The following is a 19,175-nucleotide window of genomic DNA, read 5'->3' as shown; positions in this document are numbered from 1 at the left end:
ACTTTGGAATGAACAGTGTCCACTGAAATGTTATTTTCGATATAAAGAACATTGCTCATTGTCATTTTAATAGATGAGAGAGGGAAATAAGGTTGTGCTGACAGTACCGCTTTTCAATTTTGTGTTAAAAGAGTTGTACTACGACCCCGACGAGACTCGAACTCGCAATCTTCTGATTCGAAGTCAGACGCCTTATCCATTAGGCCACGAGGCCAACTATCTCACAGACGCAGTAATGCCTATTGTACACTCCGGTTCAAAACATTCCTTTTGCTTCTGGTCACCAAGATAAAAAATCTTCTTTTGAATGCTCAGTGTCCATTGAAATGGTATTTTCCATCCAAAAAACATTGCCCATTGTCATTTTAACAGATAACACAGTCCTTTTGTATATGGTCAATAAGATTGATCCTCTACTTTGGAATGCCCAGTGTCCACTGAAATGTTATTTTCCATCCAAAAAACATTGCTCATTGTCATTTTAATAGATGAGAGAGGGAAATAAGGTTGTGCTGACAGTACCGGTTTTCAATTTTGTGTAAAAAGAGTTGTACTACGACCCCGACGAGACTCGAACTCGCAATCTTCTGATTCGAAGTCAGACGCCTTATCCATTAGGCCACGAGGCCAAAGATCTTACAGACGCAGTAATGCCTATTGTACACTCCGGTTTAAAACATTCCTTTTGCTTCTGGTCACCAAGATAAAAAATCTACCTTTGAGTGCTCAGTGTCCATTGAAATGGTATTTTCCATCCAAAAATCATTGCCCATTGTCATTTTAACAGATAACACAGTCCTTTTGTATATGGTCAATAAGATACATCCTCTACTTTGGAATGCACAGTGTCCACTGAAATGTTATTTTCCATCCAAAAAACATTGCTCATTGTCATTTTAATAGATGAGAGAGGGAAATAAGGTTGTGCTGACAACACCGCTTTTCAATTTTGTATAAAAAGAGTTGTACTACGACCCCGACGAGACTCGAACTCGCAATCTTCTGATTCGAAGTCAGACGCCTTATCCATTAGGCCACGAGGCCAACGATCTTACAGACGCAGTAATGCCTATTGTACACTCCGGTTCAAAACATTCTTTCATTCTCGGGTCACCAAGATTAAAACCTAACTTTTGAATGCTCAGTGTCGAATGAAATGGTATGTTCCATCCAAAAAACATTGCTCATTGTCATTTTAATAGATGAGAGAGGGAAATAAGGTTGTGCTGACTGTACCGGTTTTCCATTTTGTATAAAAAGAGTTGTACTACGACCCCGACGAGACTCGAACTCGCAATCTTCTGATTCGAAGTCAGACGCCTTATCCATTAGGCCACGAGGCCAACCATCTTACAGACGCAGTAATGCCTATTGTACACTCCGGTTCAAAACATTCCTTTTGCTTCTGGTCACCAAGATAAAAAATCTACTTTTGAATGCTCAGTGTCCATTGAAATGGTATTTTCCATCCAAAAAACATTGCCCATTGTCATTTTAACAGATAACACAGTCCTTTTGTATATGGTCAATAAGATAGATCCTCTACTTTGGAATGCCCAGTGTCCACTGAAATGTTATTTTCCATCCAAAAAACATTGCTCATTGTCATTTTAATAGATGAGAGAAGGAAATAAGGTTGTGCTGACAGTACAGCTTTTCAATTTTGTGTAAAAGGAGTTGTACTACGACCCCGACGAGACTCGAACTCGCAATCTTCTGATTCGAAGTCAGACGCCTTATTCATTAGGCCACGAGGCCAACTATCTTACAGACGCAGTAATGCCTATTGTACACTCCGGTTTAAAACATTCCTTTTGCTTCTGGTCACCAAAATAAAAAATCTACCTTTGAGTGCTCAGTGTCCATTGAAATGGTATTTTCCATCCAAAAATCATTGCCCATTGTCATTTTAACAGATAACACAGTCCTTTTGTATATGGTCAATAAAATAGATCCTCTACTTTGGAATGAACAGTGTCCACTGAAATGTTATTTTCGATATAAAGAACATTGCTCATTGTCATTTTAATAGATGAGAGAGGGAAATAAGGTTGTGCTGACAGTACCGCTTTTCAATTTTGTGTTAAAAGAGTTGTACTACGACCCCGACGAGACTCGAACTCGCAATCTTCTGATTCGAAGTCAGACGCCTTATCCATTAGGCCACGAGGCCAACTATCTCACAGACGCAGTAATGCCTATTGTACACTCCGGTTCAAAACATTCCTTTTGCTTCTGGTCACCAAGATAAAAAATCTTCTTTTGAATGCTCAGTGTCCATTGAAATGGTATTTTCCATCCAAAAAACATTGCCCATTGTCATTTTAACAGATAACACAGTCCTTTTGTATATGGTCAATAAGATTGATCCTCTACTTTGGAATGCCCAGTGTGCACTGAAATGTTATTTTCCATCCAAAAAACATTGCTCATTGTCATTTTAATAGATGAGAGAGGGAAATAAGGTTGTGCTGACAGTACCGCTTTTCAATTTTGTGTAAAAAGAGTTGTACTACGACCCCGACGAGACTCGAACTCGCAATCTTCTGATTCGAAGTCAGACGCCTTATCCATTAGGCCACGAGGCCAAAGATCTTACAGACGCAGTAATGCCTATTGTACACTCCGGTTTAAAACATTCCTTTTGCTTCTGGTCACCAAGATAAAAAATCTACCTTTGAGTGCTCAGTGTCCATTGAAATGGTATTTTCCATCCAAAAATCATTGCCCATTGTCATTTTAACAGATAACACAGTCCTTTTGTATATGGTCAATAAGATACATCCTCTACTTTGGAATGCCCAGTGTCCACTGAAATGTTATTTTCCATCCAAAAAACATTGCTCATTGTCATTTTAATAGATGAGAGAGGGAAATAAGGTTGTGCTGACAACACCGCTTTTCAATTTTGTATAAAAAGAGTTGTACTACGACTTCGACGAGATTCGAACTCGCAATCTTCTGATTCGAAGTCAGACGCCTTATCCATTAGGCCACGAGGCCAACGATCTTACAGACGCAGTAATGCCTATTGTACACTCCGGTTCAAAACATTCTTTCATTCTCTGGTCACCAAGATTAATACCTAACTTTTGAATGCTCAGTGTCGAATGAAGTGGTATGTTCCATCCAAAAAACATTGCTCATTGTCATTTTAATAGATGAGAGAGGGAAATAAGGTTGTGCTGACTGTACCGGTTTTCAATTTTGTATAAAAAGAGTTGTACTACGACCCCGACGAGACTCGAACTCGCAATCTTCTGATTCGAAGTCAGACGCCTTATCCATTAGGCCATGAGGCCAACTATCTTACAGACGCAGTAATGTCTATTGTACACTCCGGTTCAAAACATTCCTTTTGCTTCTGGTCACCAAGATAAAAAAATCTACTTTTGAATGCTCAGTGTCCATTGAAATGGTATTTTCCATCTGAAAAACATTGCCCATTGTCATTTTAACAGATAACACAGTCCTTTTGTATATGGTCAATAAGGTTGATCCTCTACTTTGGAATGCCCAGTGTCCACTGAAATGTTATTTTCCATCCAAAAAACATTGCTCATTGTCATTTTAATAGATGAGAGAGGGAAATAAGGTTGTGCTGACTGTACCACTTTTCAATTTTGTGTAAAAAGAGTTGTACTACGACCCCGACGAGACTCGAACTCGCAATCTTCTGATTCGAAGTCAGACGCCTTATCCATTAGGCCACGAGGCCAACGATCTTACAGACGCAGTAATGCCTATTGTACACTCCGGTTTAAAACATTCCTTTTGCTTCTGGTCACCAAGATAAAAAGTCTACCTTTTAGTGCTCAGTGTCCATTGAAATGGTATTTTCCATCCAAAAATCATTGCCCATTGTCATTTTAACAGATAACACAGTCCTTTTGTATATGGTCAATAAGATACATCATCTACTTTGGAATGCCCAGTGTCCACTGAAATGTTATTTTCCATCCAAAAAACATTGCTCATTGTCATTTTAATAGATGAGAGAGGGAAATAAGGTTGTGCTGACAGTACCGCTTTTCAATTTTGTGTTAAAAGAGTTGTACTACGACCCCGACGAGACTCGAACTCGCAATCTTCTGATTCGAAGTCAGACGCCTTATCCATTAGGCCACGCGGCCAACTATCTCACAGACGCAGTAATGCCTATTGTACACTCCTGTTCAAAACATTCCTTTTACTTCTGGTTACCAAGATAAAAAATCTACCTTTGAGTGCTCAGTGTCCATTGAAATGGTATTTTCCATCTGAAAAACATTGCCCATTGTCATTTTAACAGATAACACAGTCCTTTTGTATATGGTGAATAAGATACATCCTCTACTTTGGAATGCCCAGTGTACACTGAAATGTTATTTTCTATCCAAAAACATTGCTCATTGTGATTTTAATAAATGAGAGAGGGAAATAAGGTTGTGCTGACAACACCGCTTTTCAATTTTGTATAAAAAGAGTTGTACTACGACTTCGACGAGACTCGAACTCGCAATCTTCTGATTCGAAGTCAGACGCCTTATCCATTAGGCCACGAGGCCAACCATCTTACAGACGCAGTAATGCCTATTGTACACTCCGGTTCAAAACATTCTTTCATTCTCTGGTCACCAAGATAAATACCTAACTTTTGAATGCTCAGTGTCGAATGAAATGGTATGTTCCATCCAAAAAACATTGCTCATTGTCATTTTAGTAGATGAGAGAGGGAAATAAGGTTGTGCTGACAACACCGCTTTTCAATTTTGTATAAAAAGAGTTGTACTACGACCCCGACGAGACTCGAACTCGCAATCTTCTGATTCGAAGTCAGACGCCTTATCCATTAGGCCACGAGGCCAACGATCTTACAGACGCAGTAATGCCTATTGTACACTCCGGTTTAAAACATTCCTTTTGCTTCTGGTCACCAAGATAAAAAATCTACCTTTTAGTGCTCAGTGTCCATTGAAATGGTATTTTCCATCCAAAAATCATTGCCCATTGTCATTTTAACAGATAGCACAGTCCTTTTGTATATGGTCAATAAGATAGATCCTCTACTGTGGAATGCCCAGTGTCCACTGACATGTTATTTTCCATCCAAAAAACATTGCTCATTGTCATTTTAATAGATGAGAGAGGGAAATAAGGTTGTGCTGACAGTACCGCTTTTCAATTTTGTGTAAAAAGAGTTTTACTACGACCCCGACGAGACTCGAACTCGCAATCTTCTGATTCGAAGTCAGACGCCTTATCCATTAGGCCACGAGGCCAACTATCTTACAGACGCAGTAATGCCTATTGTACACTCCGGTTTAAAACATTGCTTTTGCTTCTGGTCACCAAGATAAAAAATCTACCTTTGAGTGCTCAGTGTCCATTGAAATGGTATTTTCCATCCAAAAAACATTGCCCATTCTCATTTTAACAGATAACACAGTCCTTTTGTATATGGTCAATAAGATACATCCTCTACTTTGGAATGCCCAGTGTCCACTGAAATGTTATTTTCCATCCAAAAAACATTGCTCATTGTCATTTTAATAGATGAGAGAGGGAAATAAGGTTGTGCTGACAACACCGCTTTTCAATTTTGTATAAAAAGAGTTGTACTACGACTTCGACGAGATTCGAACTCGCAATCTTCTGATTCGAAGTCAGACGCCTTATCCATTAGGCCACGAGGCCAACGATCTTACAGACGCAGTAATGCCTATTGTACACTCCGGTTCAAAACATTCTTTCATTCTCTGGTCACCAAGATTAATACCTAACTTTTGAATGCTCAGTGTCGAATGAAATGGTATTTTCCATCCAAAAAACATTGCTCATTGTCATTTTAATAGATGAGAGAGGGAAATAAGGTTGTGCTGACTGTACCGGTTTTCAATTTTGTATAAAAAGAGTTGTACTACGACCCCGACGAGACTCGAACTCGCAATCTTCTGATTCGAAGTCAGACGCCTTATCCATTAGGCCACGAGGCCAACTATCTTACAGACGCAGTAATGTCTATTGTACACTCCGGTTCAAAACATTCCTTTTGCTTCTGGTCACCAAGATAAAAAAATCTACTTTTGAATGCTCAGTGTCCATTGAAATGGTATTTTCCATCTGAAAAACATTGCCCATTGTCATTTTAACAGATAACACAGTCCTTTTGTATATGGTCAATAAGGTTGATCCTCTACTTTGGAATGCCCAGTGTCCACTGAAATGTTATTTTCCATCCAAAAAACATTGCTCATTGTCATTTTAATAGATGAGAGAGGGAAATAAGGTTGTGCTGACAGTACCACTTTTCAATTTTGTGTAAAAAGAGTTGTACTACGACCCCGACGAGACTCGAACTCGCAATCTTCTGATTCGAAGTCAGACGCCTTATCCATTAGGCCACGAGGCCAACGATCTTACAGACGCAGTAATGCCTATTGTACACTCCGGTTTAAAACATTCCTTTTGCTTCTGGTCACCAAGATAAAAAATCTACCTTTGAATGCTCAGTGTCCATTGAAATGGTATTTTCCATCCAAAAATCATTGCCCATTGTCATTTTAACAGATAACACAGTCCTTTTGTATATGGTCAATAAGATATATCATCTACTTTGGAATGCCCAGTGTCCACTGAAATGTTATTTTCCATCCAAAAAACATTGCTCATTGTCATTTTAATAGATGAGAGAGGGAAATAAGGTTGTGCTGACAGTACCGCTTTTCAATTTTGTGTTAAAAGAGTTGTACTACGACCCCGACGAGACTCGAACTCGCAATCTTCTGATTCGAAGTCAGACGCCTTATCCATTAGGCCACGCGGCCAACTATCTCACAGACGCAGTAATGCCTATTGTACACTCCTGTTCAAAACATTCCTTTTACTTCTGGTTACCAAAATAAAAAATCTACCTTTGAGTGCTCAGTGTCCATTGAAATGGTATTTTCCATCCAAAAAACATTGCCCATTGTCATTTTAACAGATAACACAGTCCTTTTGTATATGGTGAATAAGATACATCCTCTACTTTGGAATGCCCAGTGTACACTGAAATGTTATTTTCTATCCAAAAACATTGCTCATTGTCATTATAATAGATGAGAGAGGGAAATAAGGTTGTGCTGACAACACCGCTTTTCAATTTTGTATAAAAAGAGTTCTACTACGACTTCGACGAGACTCGAACTGGCAATCTTCTGATTCGAAGTCAGACGCCTTATCCATTAGGCCACGAGGCCAACCATCTTACAGACGCAGTAATGCCTATTGTACACTCCGGTTCAAAACATTCTTTCATTCTCTGGTCACCAAGATAAATACCTAACTTTTGAATGCTCAGTGTCGAATGAAATGGCATGTTCCATCCAAAAAACATTGCTCATTGTCATTTTAATAGATGAGAGAGGGAAATAAGGTTGTGCTGACTGTACCGGTTTTCCATTTTGTATAAAAAGAGTTGTACTACGACCCCGACGAGACTCGAACTCGCAATCTTCTGATTCGAAGTCAGACGCCTTATCCATTAGGCCACGAGGCCAACTATCTTACAGACGCAGTAATGCCTATTGTACACTCCGGTTTAAAACATTCCTTTTGCTTCTGGTCACCAAGATAAAAAATCTACCTTTGAGTGCTCAGTGTCCATTGAAATGGTATTTTCCATCCAAAAATCATTGCCCATTGTCATTTTAACAGATAGCACAGTCCTTTTGTATATGGTGAATAAGATAGATCCTCTACTGTGGAATGCCCAGTGTCCACTGAAATGTTATTTTCCATCCAAAAAACATTGCTCATTGTCATTTTAATAGATGAGAGAGGGAAATAAGGTTGTGCTGACAGTACCGCTTTTCAATTTTGTGTTAAAAGAGTTGTACTACGACCCCGACGAGACACGAACTCGCAATCTTCTGATTCGAAGTCAGACGCCTTATCCATTAGGCCACGAGGCCAACGATCTTACAGACGCAGTAATGCCTATTGTACACTCCGGTTTAAAACATTCCTTTTGCTTCTGGTCACCAAGATAAAAAATCTACCTTTTAGTGCTCAGTGTCCATTGAAATGGTATTTTCCATCCAAAAATCATTGCCCATTGTCATTTTAACAGATAGCACAGTCCTTTTGTATATGGTCAATAAGATAGATCCTCTACTGTGGAATGCCCAGTGTCCACTGAAATGTTATTTTCCATCCAAAAAACATTGCTCATTGTCATTTTAATAGATGAGAGAGGGAAATAAGGTTGTGCTGACAGTACCGCTTTTCAATTTTGTGTAAAAAGAGTTGTACTACGACCTCGACGAGACTCGAACTCGCAATCTTCTGATTCGAAGTCAGTCGCCTTATCCATTAGGCCACGAGGCCAACCATCTTACAGACGCAGTAATGCCTATTGTACACTCCGGTTTAAAACATTCCTTGTGCTTCTGGTCACCAAGATAAAAAATCTACCTTTGAGTGCTCAGTGTCCATTGAAATGGTATGTTCCATCCAAAAAACATTGCCCATTGTCATTTTAACAGATAACACAGTCCTTTTGTATATGGTCAATAAGATAGATCCTCTACTTTGGAATGCCCAGTGTCCACTGACATGTTATTTTCCATCCAAAAAACATTGCTCATTGTCATTTTAATAGATGAGAGAGGGAAATAAGGCTGTGCTGACAGTACCGCTTTTCAATTTTGTGTTAAAAGAGTTGTACTACGACCCCGACGAGACTCGAACTCGCAATCTTCTGATTCGAAGTCAGACGCCTTATCCATTAGGCCACGAGGCCAACGATCTTACAGACGCAGTAATGTCTATTGTACACTCCGGTTCAAAACATTCCTTTTGCTTCTGGTCACCAAGATAAAAAATCTACCTTTGAGTGCTCAGTGTCCATTGAAATGGTATTTTCCATCCAAAAATCATTGCCCATTGTCATTTTAACAGATAGCACAGTCCTTTTGTATATGGTCAATAAGATAGATCCTCTACTTTGAAATGCCCAGTGTCCAGTGAAATGTTATTTTCGATCCACAAAACATTGCTCATTGTCATTTTAATAGATGAGAGAGGGAAATAAGGTTGTGCTGACAGTACCGCTTTTCAATTTTGTGTTAAAGGAGTTGTACTACGACCCCGACGAGACTCGAACTCGCAATCTTCTGATTCGAAGTCAGACGCCTTATCCATTAGGCCACGAGGCCAACGATCTTACAGACGCAGTAATGCCTATTGTACACTCCGGTTCAAAACATTCCTTTTACTTCTGGTCACCAAGATAAAAAATCTACCTTTGAGTGCTCAGTGTCCATTGAAATGGTATTTTCCATCCAAAAAACATTGCCCATTGTCATTTTAACAGATAACACAGTCCTTTTGTATATGGTCAGTAAGATACATCCTCTACTTTGGAATGCCCAGTGTCCACTGAAATGTTATTTTCCATCCAAAAAACATTGCTCATTGTCATTTTAATAGATGAGAGAGGGAAATAAGGTTGTGCTGACAATACCGGTTTTCAATTTTGTATAAAAAGAGTTGTACTACGACCTCGACGGGACTCAAACTCGCAATCTTCTGATTCGAAGTCAGACGCCTTATCCATTAGGCCACGAGGCCAACCATCTTACAGACGCAGTAATGCCTATTGTACACTCCGGTTCAAAACATTCTTTCATTCTCTCGTCACCAAGATGAATACCTAACTTTTGAATCCTCAGTGTCCATTGAAATGTTATTTTCCATCCAAAAAACATTGCTCATTGTCATTTTAATAGATGAGAGAGGGAAATAAGGCTGTGCTGACTGTACCGGTTTTCAATTTCGTATAAAAAGAGTTGTACTACGACCCCGAGGAGACTCGAACTCGCAATCTTCTGATTCGAAGTCAGACGCCTTATCCATTAGGCCACGAGGCCAACTATCTTACAGACGCAGTAATGTCTATTGTACACTCCGGTTCAAAACATTCCTTTTGCTTCTGGTCACCAAGATAAAAAAATCTACTTTTGAATGCTCAGTGTCCATTGAAATGGTATTTTCCATCTGAAAAACATTGCCCATTGTCATTTTAACAGATAACACAGTCCTTTTGTATATGGTCAATAAGATTGATCCTCTACTTTGGAATGCCCAGTGTCCACTGAAATGTTATTTTCCATCCAAAAAACATTGCTCATTGTCATTTTAATAGATGAGAGAGGGAAATAAGGTTGTGCTGACAGTACCACTTTTCAATTTTGTGTAAAAAGAGTTGTACTACGACCCCGACGAGACTCGAACTCGCAATCTTCTGATTCGAAGTCAGACGCCTTATCCATTAGGCCACGAGGCCAACTATCTTACAGACGCAGTAATGCCTATTGTACACTCCAGTTTAAAACATTCCTTTTGCTTCTGGTCACCAAGATAAAAAATCTACCTTTGAATGCTCAGTGTCCATTGAAATGGTATTTTCCATCCAAAAATCATTGCCCATTGTCATTTTAACAGATAACACAGTCCTTTTGTATATGGTCAATAAGATATATCATCTACTTTGGAATGCCCAGTGTGCACTGAAATGTTATTTTCCATCCAAAAAACATTGCTCATTGTCATTTTAATAGATGAGAGAGGGAAATAAGGTTGTGCTGACAACACCGCTTTTCAATTTTGTATAAAAAGAGTTGTACTACGACCTCGACGAGACTCGAACTGGCAATCTTCTGATTCGAAGTCAGACGCCTTATCCATTAGGCCACGAGGCCAACCATCTTACAGACGCAGTAATGCCTATTGTACACTCCGGTTCAAAACATTCTTTCATTCTCTGGTCACCAAGATAAATACCTAACTTTTGAATCCTCAGTGTCCAATGAAATGGTATGTTCCATCCAAAAAACATTGCTCATTGTCATTTTAATAGATGAGAGAGGGAAATAAGGTTGTGCTGACTGTACCGGTTTTCCATTTTGTATAAAAAGAGTTGTACTACGACCCCGACGAGACTCGAACTCGCAATCTTCTGATTCGAAGTCAGACGCCTTATCCATTAGGCCACGAGGCCAACTATCTTACAGACGCAGTAATGCCTATTGTACACTCCGGTTTAAAACATTCCTTTTGCTTCTGGTCACCAAGATAAAAAATCTACCTTTGAGTGCTCAGTGTCCATTGAAATGGTATTTTCCATCCAAAAATCATTGCCCATTGTCATTTTAACAGATAGCACAGTCCTTTTGTATATGGTCAATTAGATAGATCCTCTACTGTGGAATGCCCAGTGTCCACTGAAATGTTATTTTCCATCCAAAAAACATTGCTCATTGTCATTTTAATAGATGAGAGAGGGAAATAAGGTTGTGGTGACAGTACCGCTTTTCAATTTTGTGTAAAAAGAGTTGTACTACGACCCCGACGAGACTCGAACTCGCAATCTTCTGATTCGAAGTCAGACGCCTTATCCATTAGGCCACGAGGCCAACGATCTTACAGACGCAGTAATGCCTATTGTACACTCCGGTTTAAAACATTCCTTGTGCTTCTGGTCACCAAGATAAAAAGTCTACTTTTGAATGCTCAGTTTCCATTGAAATGGTATTTTCCATCTGAAAAACATAGCCCATTGTCATTTTAACAGATAACACAGTCCTTTTGTATATGGTCAATAAGATACATCCTCTACTTTGGAATGCCCAGTGTCCACTGACATGTTATTTTCCATCCAAAAAACATTGCTCATTGTCATTTTAATAGATGAGAGAGGGAAATAAGGTTGTGCTGACAGTACCGCTTTTCAATTCTGTGTTAAAAGAGTTGTACTACGACCCCGACGAGACTCGAACTCGCAATCTTCTGATTCGAAGTCAGACGCCTTATCCATTAGGCCACGAGGCCAACGATCTTACAGACGCAGTAATGTCTATTGTACACTCCGGTTCAAAACATTCCTTTTGCTTCTGGTCACCAAGATAAAAAATCTACCTTTGACTGCTCAGTGTCCATTGAAATAGTATTTTCCATCCAAAAATCAATGCCCATTGTCATTTTAACAGATAACACAGTCCTTTTGTATATGGTCAATAAGATAGATCCTCTACTTTGGAATGCCCAGTGTCCACTGAAATGTTATTTTCGATCCAAAAAACATTGCTCATTGTCATTTTAATAGATGAGAGAGGGAAATAAGGTTGTGCTGACAGTACCGCTTTTCAATTTTGTGTTAAAAGAGTTGTACTACGACCCCGACGAGACTCGAACTCGCAATCTTCTGATTCGAAGTCAGACGCCTTATCCATTAGGCCACGAGGCCAACTATCTCACAGACGCAGTAATGCCTATTGTACACTCCGGTTCAAAACATTCCTTTTACTTCTGGTCACCAAGATAAAACATCTACCTTTGAGTGCTCAGTGTCCATTGAAATGGTATTTTCCATCCAAAAAACATTGCCCATTGTCATTTTAACAGATAACACAGTCCTTTTGTATATGGTCAGTAAGATACATCCTCTACTTTGGAATGCCCAGTGTCCATTGAAATGGTATTTTCCATCCAAAAAACATTGCTCATTGTCATTTTAATAGATGAGAGAGGGAAATAAGGTTGTGCTGACAATACCGGTTTTCAATTATGTATAAAAAAAATTGTACTACGACCTCGACGGGACTCGAACTCGCAATCTTCTGATTCGAAGTCAGACGCCTTATCCATTAGGCCACGAGGCCAACCATCTTACAGACGCAGTAATGCCTATTGTACACTCCGGTTCAAAACATTCTTTCATTCTCTTGTCACCAAGATGAATACCTAACTTTTGAATCCTCAGTGTCCATTGAAATGGTATGTTCCATCCAAAAAACATTGCTCATTGTCATTTTAATAGATGAGAGAGGGAAATAAGGCTGTGCTGACTGTACCGGTTTTCAATTTCGTATAAAAAGAGTTGTACTACGACCCCGACGAGACTCGAACTCGCAATCTTCTGATTCGAATTCAGTCGCCTTATCCATTAGGCCACGAGGCCAACGATCTTACAGACGCAGTAATGCCTATTGTACACTCCGGTTTAAAACATTCCTTTTGCTTCTGGTCACCAAGATAAAAAATCTACCTTTGAGTGCTCAGTGTCCATTGAAATGGTATTTTCCATCCAAAAAACATTGCCCATTGTCATTTTAACAGATAGCACAGTCCTTTTGTATATGGTCAATAAGATAGATCCTCTACTTTGGAATGCCCAGTGTCCACTGAAATGTTATTTTCCATCCAAAAAACATTGCTCATTGTAATTTTAATAGATGAGAGAGGGAAATAAGGTTGTGCTGACAGTACCGCTTTTCAATTTTGTGTTAAAAGAGTTGTACTACGACCCCGACGAGACTCGAACTCGCAATCTTCTGATTCGAAGTCAGACGCCTCATCCATTAGGCCACGAGGCCAAAGATCTTACAGACGCAGTAATGCCTATTGTACACTCCGGTTTAAAACATTCCTTTTGCTTCTGGTCACCAAGATAAAAAATCTACCTTTGAATGCTCAGTGTCCATTGAAATGGTATTTTCCATCCAAAAAACATTGCCCATTGTCATTTTAACAGATAACACAGTCCTTTTGTATATGGTCAGTAAGGTAGATCCTCTACTTTGGAATGCCCAGTGTACACTGAAATGTTATTTTCCATCCAAAAAACATTGCTCATTGTCATTTTAATAGATGAGGGAGGGAAATAAGGTTGTGCTGACAATACCGCTTTTCAATTTTGTATAAAAAAAATTGTACTACGACCCCGACGAGACTCGAACTCGCAATCTTCTGATTCGAAGTCAGACGCCTCATCCATTAGGCCACGAGGCCAACGATCTTACAGACGCAGTAATGCCTATTGTACACTCCGGTTCAAAACATTCTTTCATTCTCTGGTCACCAAGATAAATACCTAACTTTTGAATGCTCAGTGTCCAATGAAGTGTTATTTTCCATCCAAAAAACATTGCTCATTGTCATTTTAATAGATGAGAGAGGGAAATAAGGTTGTGCTGACAGTACCGCTTTTCAATTTTGTGTAAAAAGAGTTGTACTACGACCCCGACGAGACTCGAACTCGCAATCTTCTGATTCGAAGTCAGACGCCTCATCCATTAGGCCACGAGGCCAACGATCTTACAGACGCAGTAATGCCTATTGTACACTCCGGTTCAAAACATTCCTTTTACTTCTGGTCACCAAGATAAAAAATCTACCTTTGAGTGCTCAGTGTCCATTGAAATGGTATTTTCCATCCAAAAAACATTGCCCATTGTCATTTTAACAGATAACACAGTCCTTTTGTATATGGTCAGTAAGATACATCCTCTACTTTGGAATGCCCAGTGTCCATTGAAATGTTATTTTCCATCCAAAAAACATTGCTCATTGTCATTTTAATAGATGAGAGAGGGAAATAAGGTTGTGCTGACAATACCGGTTTTCAATTTTGTATAAAAAGAGTTGTACTACGACCTCGACGGGACTCGAACTCGCAATCTTCTGATTCGAAGTCAGTCGCCTTATCCATTAGGCCACGAGGCCAACGATCTTACAGACGCAGTAATGCCTATTGTACACTCCGGTTTAAAACATTCCTTTTGATTCTGGTCACCAAGATAAAAAAATCTACCTTTGAGTGCTCAGTGTCCATTGAAATGGTATTTTCCATCCAAAAAACATTGCCCATTGTCATTTTAACAGATAACACAGTCCTTTTGTATATGGTCAATAAGATACATCCTCTACTTTGGAATGCCCAGTGTCCACTGAAATGTTATTTTCCATCCAAAAAACATTGCTCATTGTCATTTTAATAGATGAGGGAGGGAAATAAGGTTGTGATGAAAATACCGCTTTTCAATTTTGTATAAAAAGAGTTGTACTACGACCTCGACAAGACTCGAACTCGCAATCTTCTGATTCGAAGTCAGTCGCCTTATCCATTAGGCCACGAGGCCAACCATCTTACAGACGCAGTAATGCCTATTGTACACTCCGGTTTAAAACATTCCTTGTGCTTCTGGTCACCAAGATAAAAAATCTACTTTTGAATGCTCAGTGTCCATTGAAATGGTATTTTCCATCCAAAAAACATTGCCCATTGTCATTTTAACAGATAACACAGTCCTTTTGTATATGGTCAATAAGATAGATCCTCTACTTTGGAATGCCCAGTGTCCACTGAAATGTTATTTTCCATCCAAAAAACATTGCTCATTGTAATTTTAATAGATGAGAGAGGGAAATAAGGTTGTGCTGACAGTACCGCTTTTCAATTTTGTGTTAAAAGAGTTGTACTACGACCCCGACGAGACTCGAACTCACAATCTTCTTATTCGAAGTCAGTCGCCTTATCCATTAGGCCACGAGGCCAACTATCTCACAGACGCAGTAATGCCTATTGTACACTCCGGTTCAAAACATTCCTTTTGTTTCTGGTCACCAAGATAAAAAATCTACCTTTGAGTGCTCAGTGTCCATTGAAATGGTATTTTCAATCCAAAAAACATTGCCCATTGTCATTTTAACAGATAACACAGTCCTTTTGTATATGGTCAGTAAGATACATCCTCGACTTTGGAATGCCCAGTGTCCACTGAAATGGTATTTTCCATCCAAAAAACATTGCTCATTGTCATTTTAATAGATGAGAGAGGGAAATAAGGTTGTGCTGACAATACCGCTTTTCAATTTTGTATAAAAAGAGTTGTACTACGACCTCGACGGGACTCAAACTCGCAATCTTCTGATTCGAAGTCAGACGCCTTATCCATTAGGCCACGAGGCAAACCATCTTACAGACGCAGTAATGCCTATTGTACACTCCGGTTCAAAACATTCTTTCATTCTCTGGTCACCAAGATAAATACCTTACTTTTGAATGCTCAGTGTCCATTGAAATGGTATGTTCCATCCAAAAAACATTGCTCATTGTCATTTTAATAGATGAGAGAGGGAAATAAGGCTGTGCTGACTGTACCGGTTGTCCATTTTGTATAAAAAGAGTTGTACTACGACCCCGAGGAGACTCGAACTCGCAATCTTCTGATTCGAAGTCATTCGCCTTATCCATTAGACCACGAGGCCAACCATCTTACAGACGCAGTAATGCCTATTGTAGACTCCGGTTTAAAACATTCCTTTTGCTTCTGGTCACCAAGATAAAAAATCTACCTTTGATTGCTCAGTGTCCATTGAAATGGTATTTTCCATCCAAAAAACATTGCCCATTGTCATTTTAACAGATAGCACAGTCCTTTTGTATATGGTCAATAAAGTAGATCCTCTACTTTGGAATGCCCAGTGTCCACTGAAATGTTATTTTCCATCCAAAAAACATTGCTCATTGTCATTTTAATAGATGAGAGAGGGAAATAAGGTTGTGCTGACAGTACCGCTTTTCAATTTTGTGTTAAAAGAGTTGTACTACGACCCCGACGAGACTCGAACTCGCAATCTTCTGATTCGAAGTCAGACGCCTCATCCATTAGGCCACGAGGCCAAAGATCTTACAGACGCAGTAATGCCTATTGTACACTCCGGTTCAAAACATTCCTTTTGCTTCTGGTCACCAAGATAAAAAATCTACCTTTGAATGCTCAGTGTCCATTGAAATGGTATTTTCCATCCAAAAAACATTGCCCATTGTCATTTTAACAGATAACACAGTCCTTTTGTATATGGTCAGTAAGGTAGATCCTCTACTTTGGAATGCCCAGTGTCCACTGAAATGTTATTTTCCATCCAAAAAACATTGCTCATTGTCATTTTAATAGATGAGGGAGGGAAATAAGGTTGTGCTGACAATACCGCTTTTCAATTTTGTATAAAAAAAATTGTACTACGACCCCGACGAGACTCGAACTCGCAATCTTCTGATTCGAAGTCAGACGCCTTATCCATTAGGCCACGAGGCCAACGATCTTACAGACGCAGTAATGCCTATTGTACACTCCGGTTCAAAACATTCTTTCATTCTCTGGTCACCAAGATAAATACCTAACTTTTGAATGCTCAGTGTCCAATGAAGTGTTATTTTCCATCCAAAAAACATTGCTCATTGTCATTTTAATAGATGAGAGAGGGAAATAAGGTTGTGCTGACAGTACCGCTTTTCAATTTTGTGTAAAAAGAGTTGTACTACGACCCCGACGAGACTCGAACTCGCAATCTTCTGATTCGAAGTCAGACGCCTCATCCATTAGGCCACGTTCCCAAAGATCTTACAGATGCAGTAATGCCTATTGTACACTCCGGTTTAAAACATTCCTTTTGCTTCTGGTCACCAAGATAAAAAATCTACCTTTGAATGCTCAGTATCCATTGAAATGGTATTTTCCATCCAAAAAACATTGCCCATTGTCATTTTAACAGATAACACAGTCCTTTTGTATATGGTCAATAAGATACATCCTCTACTTTGGAATGGCGAGTGTCCACTGAAATGTTATTTTCCATCCAAAAAACATTGCTCATTGTCATTTTAATAGATGAGGGAGGGAAATAAGGTTGTGCTGACAATACCGCTTTTCAATTTTGTATAAAAAGAGTTGTACTACGACCTCGACAAGACTAGAACTCGCAATCTTCTGATTCGAAGTCAGTCGCCTTATCCATTAGGCCACGAGGCCAACCATCTTACAGACGCAGTAATGCCTATTGTACACTCCGGTTCAAAACATTCCTTTTGCTTCTGGTCACCAAGATAAAAAATCTACCTTTGAGTGCTCAGTGTCCATTGAAATGGTATTTTCCATCCAAAAATCATTGCCCATTGTCATTTTAACAGATAACACAGTCCTTTTGTATATGGTCAATAAGATAGATCCTCTACTTTGGAATGCCCAGTGTCCACTGAAATGTTATTTTCCATCCAAAAAACATTGCTCATTGTCATTTTAATAGATGAGAGAGGGAAATAAGGTTGTGCTGACAGTACCGCTTTTCAATTTTGTGTTAAAAGAGTTGTACTACGACCCCGACGAGACTCGAACTCACAATCTTCTGATTCGAAGTCAGACGCCTTATCCATTAGGCCACGAGGCCAACTATCTCACAGACGCAGTAATGCCTATTGTACACTCCGGTTCAAAACATTCCTTTTACTTCTGGTCACCAAGATAAAAAATCTACCTTTGAGTGCTCAGTGTCCATTGAAATGGTATTTTCCATCCAAAAAACATTGCCCATTGTCATTTTAACAGATAACACAGTCCTTTTGTATATGGTCAGTAAGGTAGATCCTCTACTTTGGAATGCCCAGTGTCCACTGAAATGTTATTTTCCATCCAAAAAACATTGCTCATTGTCATTTTAATAGATGAGGGAGGGAAATAAGGTTGTGCTGACAATACCGCTTTTCAATTTTGTATAAAAAAAATTGTACTACGACCCCGACGAGACTCGAACTCGCAATCTTCTGATTCGAAGTCAGACGCCTTATCCATTAGGCCACGAGGCCAACGATCTTACAGACGCAGTAATGCCTATTGTACACTCCGGTTCAAAACATTCTTTCATTCTCTGGTCACCAAGATAAATACCTAACTTTTGAATGCTCAGTGTCCAATGAAGTGTTATTTTCCATCCAAAAAACATTGCTCATTGTCATTTTAATAGATGAGAGAGGGAAATAAGGTTGTGCTGACAGTACCGCTTTTCAATTTTGTGTAAAAAGAGTTGTACTACGACCCCGACGAGACTCGAACTCGCAATCTTCTGATTCGAAGTCAGACGCCTCATCCATTAGGCCACGTTCCCAAAGATCTTACAGATGCAGTAATGCCTATTGTACACTCCGGTTTAAAACATTCCTTTTGCTTCTGGTCACCAAGATAAAAAATCTACCTTTGAATGCTCAGTATCCATTGAAATGGTATTTTCCATCCAAAAAACATTGCCCATTGTCATTTTAACAGATAACACAGTCCTTTTGTATATGGTCAATAAGATACATCCTCTACTTTGGAATGGCGAGTGTCCACTGAAATGTTATTTTCCATCCAAAAAACATTGCTCATTGTCATTTTAATAGATGAGGGAGGGAAATAAGGTTGTGCTGACAATACCGCTTTTCAATTTTGTATAAAAAGAGTTGTACTACGACCTCGACAAGACTAGAACTCGCAATCTTCTGATTCGAAGTCAGTCGCCTTATCCATTAGGCCACGAGGCCAACCATCTTACAGACG

The 19,175-nt window shown here is 39.4% G+C and overlaps 21 non-coding genes across 21 annotated transcripts; all 21 read right to left on the bottom strand.

Annotated features, from left to right (window-relative positions):
* Window positions 1-141: 141 nt before the first annotated feature.
* Window positions 142-214, bottom strand: Trnar-ucg (transfer RNA arginine (anticodon UCG)). The gene has a single exon. It is a non-coding gene; the product is annotated as a tRNA-Arg (tRNA).
* A 342-nt stretch (window positions 215-556) lies between these two features.
* Window positions 557-629, bottom strand: Trnar-ucg (transfer RNA arginine (anticodon UCG)). The gene has a single exon. It is a non-coding gene; the product is annotated as a tRNA-Arg (tRNA).
* Window positions 630-971: 342 nt separating this feature from the next.
* On the bottom strand, window positions 972-1,044 carry Trnar-ucg (transfer RNA arginine (anticodon UCG)). Its single transcript has one exon. It is a non-coding gene; the product is annotated as a tRNA-Arg (tRNA).
* Window positions 1,045-1,270: 226 nt separating this feature from the next.
* Trnar-ucg (transfer RNA arginine (anticodon UCG)) lies at window positions 1,271-1,343 on the bottom strand. The gene has a single exon. It is a non-coding gene; the product is annotated as a tRNA-Arg (tRNA).
* A 757-nt stretch (window positions 1,344-2,100) lies between these two features.
* Trnar-ucg (transfer RNA arginine (anticodon UCG)) lies at window positions 2,101-2,173 on the bottom strand. The gene has a single exon. It is a non-coding gene; the product is annotated as a tRNA-Arg (tRNA).
* A 342-nt stretch (window positions 2,174-2,515) lies between these two features.
* Trnar-ucg (transfer RNA arginine (anticodon UCG)) lies at window positions 2,516-2,588 on the bottom strand. Its single transcript has one exon. It is a non-coding gene; the product is annotated as a tRNA-Arg (tRNA).
* Window positions 2,589-3,645: 1,057 nt separating this feature from the next.
* Window positions 3,646-3,718, bottom strand: Trnar-ucg (transfer RNA arginine (anticodon UCG)). Its single transcript has one exon. It is a non-coding gene; the product is annotated as a tRNA-Arg (tRNA).
* A 1,055-nt stretch (window positions 3,719-4,773) lies between these two features.
* Trnar-ucg (transfer RNA arginine (anticodon UCG)) lies at window positions 4,774-4,846 on the bottom strand. The gene has a single exon. It is a non-coding gene; the product is annotated as a tRNA-Arg (tRNA).
* Window positions 4,847-5,188: 342 nt separating this feature from the next.
* Trnar-ucg (transfer RNA arginine (anticodon UCG)) lies at window positions 5,189-5,261 on the bottom strand. Its single transcript has one exon. It is a non-coding gene; the product is annotated as a tRNA-Arg (tRNA).
* A 641-nt stretch (window positions 5,262-5,902) lies between these two features.
* Window positions 5,903-5,975, bottom strand: Trnar-ucg (transfer RNA arginine (anticodon UCG)). Its single transcript has one exon. It is a non-coding gene; the product is annotated as a tRNA-Arg (tRNA).
* Window positions 5,976-6,318: 343 nt separating this feature from the next.
* Window positions 6,319-6,391, bottom strand: Trnar-ucg (transfer RNA arginine (anticodon UCG)). Its single transcript has one exon. It is a non-coding gene; the product is annotated as a tRNA-Arg (tRNA).
* Window positions 6,392-7,446: 1,055 nt separating this feature from the next.
* Window positions 7,447-7,519, bottom strand: Trnar-ucg (transfer RNA arginine (anticodon UCG)). The gene has a single exon. It is a non-coding gene; the product is annotated as a tRNA-Arg (tRNA).
* Window positions 7,520-8,691: 1,172 nt separating this feature from the next.
* On the bottom strand, window positions 8,692-8,764 carry Trnar-ucg (transfer RNA arginine (anticodon UCG)). The gene has a single exon. It is a non-coding gene; the product is annotated as a tRNA-Arg (tRNA).
* A 342-nt stretch (window positions 8,765-9,106) lies between these two features.
* Trnar-ucg (transfer RNA arginine (anticodon UCG)) lies at window positions 9,107-9,179 on the bottom strand. Its single transcript has one exon. It is a non-coding gene; the product is annotated as a tRNA-Arg (tRNA).
* Window positions 9,180-10,236: 1,057 nt separating this feature from the next.
* On the bottom strand, window positions 10,237-10,309 carry Trnar-ucg (transfer RNA arginine (anticodon UCG)). The gene has a single exon. It is a non-coding gene; the product is annotated as a tRNA-Arg (tRNA).
* A 641-nt stretch (window positions 10,310-10,950) lies between these two features.
* On the bottom strand, window positions 10,951-11,023 carry Trnar-ucg (transfer RNA arginine (anticodon UCG)). The gene has a single exon. It is a non-coding gene; the product is annotated as a tRNA-Arg (tRNA).
* Window positions 11,024-11,365: 342 nt separating this feature from the next.
* Window positions 11,366-11,438, bottom strand: Trnar-ucg (transfer RNA arginine (anticodon UCG)). The gene has a single exon. It is a non-coding gene; the product is annotated as a tRNA-Arg (tRNA).
* A 342-nt stretch (window positions 11,439-11,780) lies between these two features.
* Trnar-ucg (transfer RNA arginine (anticodon UCG)) lies at window positions 11,781-11,853 on the bottom strand. Its single transcript has one exon. It is a non-coding gene; the product is annotated as a tRNA-Arg (tRNA).
* Window positions 11,854-12,195: 342 nt separating this feature from the next.
* Window positions 12,196-12,268, bottom strand: Trnar-ucg (transfer RNA arginine (anticodon UCG)). Its single transcript has one exon. It is a non-coding gene; the product is annotated as a tRNA-Arg (tRNA).
* Window positions 12,269-16,828: 4,560 nt separating this feature from the next.
* On the bottom strand, window positions 16,829-16,901 carry Trnar-ucg (transfer RNA arginine (anticodon UCG)). The gene has a single exon. It is a non-coding gene; the product is annotated as a tRNA-Arg (tRNA).
* Window positions 16,902-18,372: 1,471 nt separating this feature from the next.
* Trnar-ucg (transfer RNA arginine (anticodon UCG)) lies at window positions 18,373-18,445 on the bottom strand. The gene has a single exon. It is a non-coding gene; the product is annotated as a tRNA-Arg (tRNA).
* Window positions 18,446-19,175: the final 730 nt, after the last annotated feature.

The sequence above is a fragment of the Haliotis asinina genome, chromosome 3, assembly GCF_037392515.1.
Source record: "Haliotis asinina isolate JCU_RB_2024 chromosome 3, JCU_Hal_asi_v2, whole genome shotgun sequence".
In the NCBI taxonomy this organism is placed as follows: domain Eukaryota; kingdom Metazoa; phylum Mollusca; class Gastropoda; order Lepetellida; family Haliotidae; genus Haliotis; species Haliotis asinina.
This window is presented reverse-complemented; position numbering and strand designations above follow the sequence as displayed.